An 8,451-nucleotide genomic window follows, 5' to 3' on the forward strand; every position below is an offset into this window, starting at 1 on the left:
TTGAGTCTATTTTTGTGTGTGGTGTAAGGAAATGGTCCAATTTCATTTTTCTGCATGTGGCTGTCCAATTTTCCCAGCACCATTTATTGAAAAGGCTGTCTTTTTTCCATTGGACATTCTTTCCTGCTTTGTCGAAGATTAGTTGACCATAGAGTTGAGGGTCTATTTCTGGGCTCTCTATTCTGTTCCATTGATCTATGTGTCTGTTTTTGTGCCAGTACCATGCTGTCTTGATGATGACAGCTTTGTAATAGAGCTTGAAGTCCGGAATTGTGATGCCACCAACGTTGGCTTTCTTTTTCAATATCCCTTTGGCTATTCGAGGTCTTTTCTGGTTCCATATAAATTTTAGAATTATTTGTTCCATTTCTTTGAAAAAGATGGATGGTACTTTGATAGGAATTGCATTAAATGTGTAGATTGCTTTAGGTAGCATAGACATTTTCACAATATTTATTCTTCCAATCCAGGAGCATGGAACATTTTTCCATTTCTTTGTGTCTTCCTCAATTTCTTTCATGAGTACTTTATAGTTTTCTGAGTATAGATTCTGTGTCTCTTTGGTTAGGTTTATTCCTAGGTATCTTATGGTTTTGGATGCAATTGTAAATGGGATTGACTCCTTAATATCTCTTTCTTCTGTCTTGCTGTTGGTGTAGAGAAATGCAACTGATTTCTGTGCATTGATTTTATATCCTGACACTTTACTGAATTCCTGTATAAGTTCTAGCAGTTTTGGAGTGGAGTCTTTTGGGTTTTCCACATATAGTATCATATCATCTGCGAAGAGTGATAATTTGACTTCTTCTTTGCCGATTTGGATGCCTTTAATTTCCTTTTGTTGTCTGATTGCTGAGGCTAGGACCTCTAGTACGATGTTGAATAGCAGTGGTGATAATGGACATCCCTGCCGTGTTCCTGACCTTAGCGGAAAAGCTTTCAGTTTTTCTCCATTGAGAATGATATTTGCGGTGGGTTTTTCATAGATGGCTTTGATGATATTGAGGTATGTGCCCTCTATCCCTACACTTTAAAGAGTTTTGATCAGGAAGGGATGTTGTACTTTGTCAAATGCTTTTTCAGCATCTATTGAGAGTATCATATGGTTCTTGTTCTTACTTTTATTGATGTGTTGTATCACATTGACTGATTTGCGGATGTTGAACCAACCTTGCAGCCCTGGAATAAATCCCACTTGGTCGTGGTGAATAATCTTTTTAATGTACTGTTGAATCCGATTGGCTAGTATTTTGTTGAGTATTTTCGCATCTGTGTTCATCAAGGATATCGGTCTATAGCTCTCTTTTTTGGTGGGATCCTTGTCTGGTTTTGGGATCAAGGTGATGCTGGCCTCATAAAATGAGTTTGGAAGTTTTCCTTCCATTTCTATTTTTTGGAACAGTTTCAGGAGAATAGGAATTAGTTCTTCTTTAAATGTTTGGTAGAATTCCCCCGGGAAGCCGTCTGGCCCTGGGCTTTTGTTTGTTTGGAGATTTTTAATGACTGTTTCAATCTCCTTACTGGTTATGGGTCTGTTCAGGCTTTCTATTTCTTCATGGTTCAGTTGTGGTAGTTTATATGTTTCTAGGAATGCATCCATTTCTTCCAGATTGTCAAATTTGTTGGAGTAGAGTTGCTCATAGTATGTTCTTATAATAGTTTGTATTTCCTTGGTGTTAGTTGTGATCTCTCCTCTTTCATTCATGATTTTATTTATTTGGGTCCTTTCTCTTTTCTTTTTGATAAGTCGGGCCAGGGGTTTATCAATTTTATTAATTCTTTCAAAGAACCAGCTCCTAGTTTCGTTGATTTGTTCTATTGTTTTTTTGGTTTCTATTTCATTGATTTCTGCTCTGATCTTTATGATTTCTCTTCTCCTGCTGGGCTTAGGGTTTCTTTCTTGTTCTTTCTCTAGCTCCTTTAGGTGTAGGGTTAGGTTGTGTACCTGAGACCTTTCTTGTTTCTTGAGAAAGGCTTGTACCGCTATATATTTTCCTCTCAGGACTGCCTTTGTTGTGTCCCACAGATTTTGAACCGTTGTATTTTCATTATCATTTGTTTCCATGATTTTTTTCAATTCTTCTTTAATTTCCCGGTTGACCCATTCATTCTTTAGAAGGATACTGTTTAGTCTCCATGTATTTGGGTTCTTTCCAAACTTCCTTTTGTGGTTGAGTTCTAGCTTTAGAGCATTGTGGTCTGAAAATATGCAGGGAATGATCCCAATCTTTTTTTTTTTTTTTTTTTTTTTTTTTGTAAAGATTCTATTTATCTATTTGACAAAGAGAGAGATCACAAGTAGGCAGGTAGGCAGGCAGAGAGAGAAGAGGAAGCAGGCTCTCTGCAGAGCAGAGAGCCCGATGTGGGGCTCGATCCCAAGACCCTGGGATCATGACCTGAGCCGAAGGCAGAGGCTTTAACCCACTGAGCCACCCAGGCGCCCCGATCCCAATCTTTTGATACCGGTTGAGTCCTGATTTAGGACCGAGGATGTGATCTATTCTGGAGAATGTTCCATGTGCACCAGAGAAGAATGTGTATTCTGTTGCTTTGGGATGAAATATTCTGAATATATCTGTGATGTCCATCTGGTCCAGTGTGTCATTTAAGGCCTTTATTTCCTTGCTGATCTTTTGCTTGGATGACCTGTCCATTTCAGTGAGGGGAATGTTAAAGTCCCCTACTATTATTGTATTGTTGTTTATGTGTTTCTTTGATTTTGTTATTAATTGGTTTATATAGTTGGCTGCTCCCACGTTGGGGGCATAGATATTTAAAATTGTTAAATCTTCTTGTTGGACAGACCCTTTGAGTATGATATAGTGTCCTTCCTCATCTCTTATTACAGTCTTTGGCTTAAAATCTAATTGATCTGATATAAGGATTGCCACTCCTGCTTTCTTCTGATGTCCATTAGCATGGTAAATTCTTTTCCACCCCCTCACTTTAAATCTGGAGGTGTCTTCGGGCTTAAAATGTGTTTCTTGGAGGCAACATATAGATGGGTTTTGTTTTTTTATCCATTCTGATACCCTGTGTCTTTTGACAGGGGCATTTAGCCCATTCACATTCAGGGTAACTATTGAGAGATATGAATTTAGTGCTATTGTATTGCCTGTAAGGTGACTGTTACTGTATATGGTCTCTGTTCCTTTCTGATCTACCACTTGTAGGCTCTCTCTTTGCTTAGAGGACCCCTTTCAATATTTCCTGTAGAGCTGGTTTGGTATTTGCAAATTCTTTCAGTTGTTGTTTGTCCTGGAAGCTTTTAATCTCTCCTTCTATTTTCAATGATAGCCTAGCTGGATATAGTATTCTTGGCTGCATGTTTTTCTCGTTTAGTGCTCTGAAAATATCATGCCAGCTCTTTCTGGCCTGCCAGGTCTCTGTGGATAAGTCAGCTGCCAATCTAATATTTTTACCATTGTATGTTACAGACTTCTTTTCCCGGGCTGCTTTCAGGATTTTCTCTTTGTCATTGAGACTTGTAAATTTTACTATTATGTGACGGGGTGTGGGCCTATTCTTATTTATTTTGAGGGGCATTCTCTGAACCTCCTGAATTTTGATGCTTGTTCCCTTTGCCATATTGGGGAAATTCTCCCCAATAATTCTCTCCAGTATACCTTCTGCTCCCCTCTCACTTTCTTCTTCTTCTGGAATCCCAATTATTCTAATGTTGTTTCGTCTTATGGTGTCACTTATTTCTCGAATTCTCCCCTCGTGGTCCAGTAGCTGTTTGTCCCTCTTTTGATCAGCTTCTTTATTCTCTGTCATTTGGTCTTCTATATCACTAATTCTTTCTTCTGCCTCATTTATCCTAGCAGTGAGAGCCTCCATTTTTGATTGCACCTCATTAATAGCTTTTTTGATTTCAACTTGGTTAGATTTTAGTTCTTTTATTTCTCCAGAAAGGGCTTTTATATCTCTCGAGAGGGTTTCTCTAATATCTTCCATGCCTTTTTCGAGCCCGGCTAGAACCTTGAGAATTGTCATTCTGAACTCTAGATCTGACATATTACCGATGTCTGTATTGATTAGGTCCCTAGCCTTCGGTACTGCCTCTTGTTCTTTTTTTTGTGGTGAATTTTTACGTCTTGTCATTTTGTCCAGAGTAGAGTAAATGAAGGGGCAAGTAAAATACTAAAAGGGTGGCAACAACCCCAGGAAAATATGCTTTAGCCAAATTAGAAGAGATCCAAAATCGTGAGTGGGGAGAAAGGGGATAAAAAGAGGTTCAAAAAGGAAGAAAGAAAAAAGAAAAAAAAAAAAAAAAAAAAAAAAAAAAAAAAAAAAAAAGAATTTTTTTTAAAAAAAGAAAACACCTAAGAAAAATGTAAAAAAAATATATATATATATTAGATAAACTAGTAAAAAATCGTTAAAAAATAAAAAGGTAACAGTTAAAAAAAAAAAAAATTTTACCCGAAGGCGAGAAAAAAAAAAAAATGAAAAAGAAAAAATTAAATTAACTGCAAGACTAAAAAAAATCACAGGAAAAAAGCCATGAGTTCCGTGCTTGGCTTTCTCCTCCTCTGGAATTCTGCTGCTCTCCTTGGTATTGAAACCGCACTCCTTGGTAGGTGAACTTGGTCTCGGCTGGATTTCTTGTTGATCTTCTGGGGGAGGGGCCTGTTGTAGTGATTCTCAAGTGTCTTTGCCCCAGGCGGAATTACACCGCCCTTACCCGGGGCCGGGGTGAGTAATCCGCTCGGGTTTGCTTTCAGGAGCTTTTGTTCCCTGAGCGCTTTCCGTAGAGTTCCAGAGGACGGGAATACAAATGGCGGCCTCCTGGTCTCCGGCCCGGAGGAGCCGAGAGCCCAGAGCCCCACTCCTCAGTGCGCCCTCAGAGAACAGCGCCCAGTTACTCCCGTCTGCCTGACCTCCGGCCGCGCTCCGAGCTCACCGAGCCTGCGACCGGTTCAAGGTAACACGGAGCTGCGAGCTTACTGTCGGCTCTGTCTCTGTAGCCGGCTTTCCCGTTCCAATACCCGCAAGCTCTGCGACACTCAGACACCCCCGATCCTTCTGTGACCCTGCGGGACCTGAGGCCACGCTGACCCCGCATGGGCTTCGCCCCGGTTTAGCCTCTGGAGCGATGTCCCTCAGCGGAACAGACTTTTAAAAGTCCTGATTTTGTGCGCGGTTGCTCCGCCGCTTGCCGGGAGCCGGCCCCTCCCCCCGGGGTCTATCTTCCCGTCGCTTTGGATTCACTTCTCCGCCAGTCCTACCTTTCAGAAAGTGGTTGTTTTTCTGTTTCCAGAATTGCTGTTCTTCTTCTCTTCGATCTGCCGATGGATTTTCAGGTGTTTGCAATCTTTAGATAAGCTATCTAGCTGATCTCCGGCTAGCTGAAGCAGTCTCAGCTTGCTACTTCTCCGCCATCTTGACTCCTCCCCCTCAATCAATCAATCTTAAAAAAAAAAAAGTGGAAAGGAGGTGGGGAGGAGTAGTGACATACAATAAGGCAGGACAGGCAGAAAAGAGCAAAGTCATACAAGGATTTAGGGACCATGATAAAGATTTTTCAGTTTTGCCCTAGGGACAGTGGGAAGTCCAGGAAGGTGTGATGTGATTTGATTTACAGTTCAGTGGATCTCAATCAAGTCTTTGTACTTGCTGACCCCAAATTATAAATCTTTTTCTATCCTTATTCTTCTTGAGCTTTCTATCCCAGAGATAGGAAGAAAGGTCTCTAATACCAGAGACCCTAGGATTTCCTTAGAGAATTTTAGGGTATCTGTGTAGCCAAAATTATCTTCATAATAATACTAAGATATTATTTGCCTTTCACTCACATTCTCTTACAAACATAGGTCAATTAATTGAGCAAAAGCAGAAGAATTTAGCTATGTTCTATTAAACCAGGAGTTAAAGATAATACTATAACTCTCAATAATTTTTTGTTTGGGAAAATGTATTACTTTTTCATAAAAGTTATGTTTTACATGTTACATGTTACATATATTAACATGTAATGAGTTTATTACTGTCATTTTAAGAGTATCGATACATTACTATTTATGTCTGTTTTCACTTCTGCTAAAGAAATACCAGTGGAGATAGCCCACAAAGATAATAGCATTTTGGGGGCTTCAGAAATTTTGCACAGTTTCGTAAATGTGTCCAGAGACCAATGCCAACCATTGATCTTCTTTTCTTAAAACTGGCTGTAGTTTCCCTCTTATCAGTGTTTTTCACTCTTACTAAAGTCTCAATCCTTAGACTCACAATAAGAAATTGATTTTTTTACTGCAATCCAGAATGGTCACTTACAACTGCTGTGTGATGTATTTTGAAATTATCTATTCTATTCCAAGCAAATCACTGCTTTCTTAACCCAGTAACCCACACTTGGGAAAAGTATGGATGATCTCATCCCATTTCCAGGTTTCAACAATTACTTCTAGTTCGATAACTTCCAAATCACAGCCCTGTCCCAGCATTCCTCCTGGGCTCCATCTCTAATAGCTGGCTGGACATTTCTTTCTTATTATCTCATAATTACTCCAAACTCAACTTGTTTAAACTGACCTGATTCCATATTCCATATTCCAAAAATTTTTCTTAAGATTTTATTTATTTGACAGAGAGAGAGAGAAATCACAAGTAGGCAGAGAGGCAGGCAGAGAGAGAGAGAGGGGAGGAAGCAGACTCCCTGCAGAGAAGAGAGCCAGACGAGGGGCTCGATCCCATGACCCTGGGATCACGACCAAAGCTGAAGGCAGAGGATTTAACCCACTGAGCCACCCAGGTGCCCTGATTCCCAATATATTTTTAAATAGGAAAATGGGAGATTACGAAAACATATAATCTCATGTTTCTATGAATTGACTAAAAATAAAATATTTACAAATAGATGCATGGTGAAAGGACCAGGAAATATATATTATAGTGTTAATAGTGATTCATGAGCTTGTTAGTGGTTTTAATTTTCTTTTTTATATTTTGTATATTTTATTTTCCATAATAAATACATACTAATTTGTGATCAGAAAGGTATTATTAAAAATATAAAAATATAACTAATCTTCCTTATAAGTCTTATACCTACTCTTGCCTTCAATTTTAAAAGTATGATTATATTTGTCTCAAGAGAAACTATAAACATACTTTTTCAGTAATAATCATTTTAGTAAGGCAGACTCCTCTAGGACCACTTTCTTTTATCACCAATGGAATTCTAATCATAGAATGAGCATAGGCAAGACTCATCTATCACCACAAAGTAGATTCATCAGTTTTCTAGAATACCTGACATCTTGGTTGAATTTCTAGATGCTCCAGGCTACTATAGCTCTTTCTGTCTTGAGACAGTGTATAGTTTATTCCATAGGCCATCAGATGGACACTTGGTTACAGTGAGACAATCTATCTTTTCATTCAAACACTGTTGTAAATAAAGCCTAAAAATTGGTTTAAAAACTCCTACATATGCCTGGGAGGCCATTCCTTCTCCATTTCTAGCTGTACATTCATATTTATCAGACTTTTATTCATTACTCCCTTTTTTCAAGAAGAGCTCTCTGGACTTCCATCCTGAAATGCTCTTTCCTTTGAATTGCTAAAGTACTTTCTTCTCTTGTCCCTTATCTCATTCTTATTTGATTATAGTTATTTATTTAGATGCTTATTTCTCCTGTTGTAGGTTTATTTCTTCGAGGGCAGGAGTATAATTGACAGTGGCGCCTGGGCGGCTCACTCAGTTAAACATCTGTCTTCAGCTCAGGTCATGATCTCAGGGTCCTGGGATCGAGCCCCACATCATCATTGGCCTCTCTGCTCAGCAGGGAGTCTGCTTATCCCTCTCCCTCTGTCCGTCTCCCATGCTGGTGCACACACTCTCTCTCGAATAAATAAATAAATAAATAAATAAATAAATAAAATAAATAAATAAAATCATTTTTTAAAAAAGAAAGAACTGGAGAAAAGTTTTGAATTTAACAACTTTATAACTAAAGAAAACTATTAAAATAATGAAAATATTTAAGAGAAAAAGTAGTATGTTCTAGTGACCAAGCTTAATTAGAATTCAAGTTTCCTACCTCATAGAGGAAATTTTCTTTAAATCTGCTGCCTTGATTTAGCACCATCTTTACTTAGTCCATGCCCTGGTAATGTCTAAAGAGGTAATATTGTGTTTAAAAGAGCTTCTTTCTTTCTTCCTTCTTTTTTTTTTTTTTTTTTTTTTAATGAGAGAGAGCATGCCAGCAGGGATGGGGGCTGGGAGGGGCAGAGGGAGAGGGAGAAAGAGAATCCCAAGCAAGCCCCATACCCAGTGCAGAGCCCAACAGGGGGCTGAATTAAAAGAGATTCTTCCTATGTATTTAGTAAGTTAGGTTTCTTGGATCTGGTGTCAATTATCTACTGTCACATAACAAATTGCCCCAAAAGTTCATAGCTTAAAAGATTTTACCAGTTTTCACAGTTTTGTGAATTAGGTGGGAAATT

Source organism: Mustela lutreola, chromosome X (assembly GCF_030435805.1).
Source record: "Mustela lutreola isolate mMusLut2 chromosome X, mMusLut2.pri, whole genome shotgun sequence".
Taxonomy (NCBI): domain Eukaryota; kingdom Metazoa; phylum Chordata; class Mammalia; order Carnivora; family Mustelidae; genus Mustela; species Mustela lutreola.